The sequence below is a fragment of the Tupaia chinensis genome, unplaced genomic scaffold (genome assembly GCF_000334495.1).
Source record: "Tupaia chinensis unplaced genomic scaffold, TupChi_1.0 Scaffold000046_3, whole genome shotgun sequence".
Taxonomy (NCBI): domain Eukaryota; kingdom Metazoa; phylum Chordata; class Mammalia; order Scandentia; family Tupaiidae; genus Tupaia; species Tupaia belangeri.
The window spans coordinates 4,434,726-4,436,077 of NW_006159504.1; the positions used below are offsets into that span (position 1 = coordinate 4,434,726).

The following is a 1,352-nucleotide window of genomic DNA, read 5'->3' on the forward strand; positions in this document are numbered from 1 at the left end:
AAAAAGCACAGTTTTGAAGTCAGATGTAGGATTGAACTGTAACTACCACTTACATACTACTTCCATGAACCCAGGTAAATTATTTGTGTTTCTGAACCTCATTTTTTTCTCCTTAAAATGGAGTCAGAATACCTTTGCTGCCAACATAGCTGATGCTATTTGAGGTTTTAATTTATGTTGTTTAAATCCCCCTCTATGTGGAAGACAGCTGACTAGGCCCCAGTGTAATTCTCGCCATTGCCTTTTTAAAAAAAGTTTATTTCATTACTGAGAGAGACAGAGACACACCACTCTTAACAGGCTTCCAAAGCCCCAATCCACCTGCCGATTCGGAGCACTGGGTCACGCTGACACGAATGCCCTCCCGGCATATTCAGGAAGGTCTCCAGACTCAGAGCTGGCAACGTCCATGTAGGTCTGCCTCACAGGGTCACGTTTTCCCACTGTGCTGCTGTCTGGCCCCTCCCTCCCTTTCTAATAATGTTCTAATAATAGAAATTTTCCTACCCTGGTTTTAGCGGGGCTCCTGGCAGCTGTCTCCTACCTATGTCCCAGCCTCTCTACTAGCATCTGGGTGTGGCCATGTTTAGGAAGGGACCCAGGGAGGTGAGCAGAAGTGGTGGGTGCACCACGTGGTCAGTGCCTGGGCTGTGCTGGCCCAGCCTGTAGTCTGCCTCCCTCTCCCTGCTGGGTGGAAGATCGCCAACCGAGCCTGCAGCCTGGGGCCCAGAGACGGGAGCTGCGTGGTGACAGTGATGCTGCTGGCCCTGGGATCCACCATGTAGGGGAGGCAGCTGGCTCACTTATTTTGGATTGTTTTATGAAAGAGAGAGATAAACGTCTGCTTATTTAAAGCAACTACACAAGGAGCAACTTCAGAAACTTCATAAAAATGAGCATTATGAGAAAGCTATGAATAGACTTCTTTCCTTTGCATCAAAATAAACTTATATTTTCATTTTATTTTTCCAGAATTTTCAGAACTACCTTCATATTTGGGGATTGCTTTGTCTTCTCATTAATTCTCATTTTATCTCTGGTGTCCCAAATCACTATCTATCACCGCCTCACAGAAAATATGTAACCTAGATTATTTTCTGTGTACTTTTACTACATGCTTAATTATATAGAAATTGAAGGAGGTTTGAAGAAAGCAAAAATAATAAAAACAGAGTCTTTGGTAGGAAAAAAGTCTTTATTTTTATTTTTATTTTTTGAGAGGTTTTTGCTATAGGACGCGTGTGCTCACCAGAAAGACAGAGAGAGACAGAGAGACAGAAAGTGAGAAATCACCTCCCCAGGGAGATGGCCACGCCACAATCCCTTCTCCTCCATTCTCCTCTCGGGATCTT

The 1,352-nt window shown here is 44.2% G+C and overlaps 1 protein-coding gene across 1 annotated transcript in view; it reads right to left on the reverse strand.

The window, feature by feature from the left end:
* XKR4 (XK related 4) overlaps positions 1-1,352 on the reverse strand; it is a 537,397-nt gene that overhangs the window by 358,921 nt on the left and 177,124 nt on the right.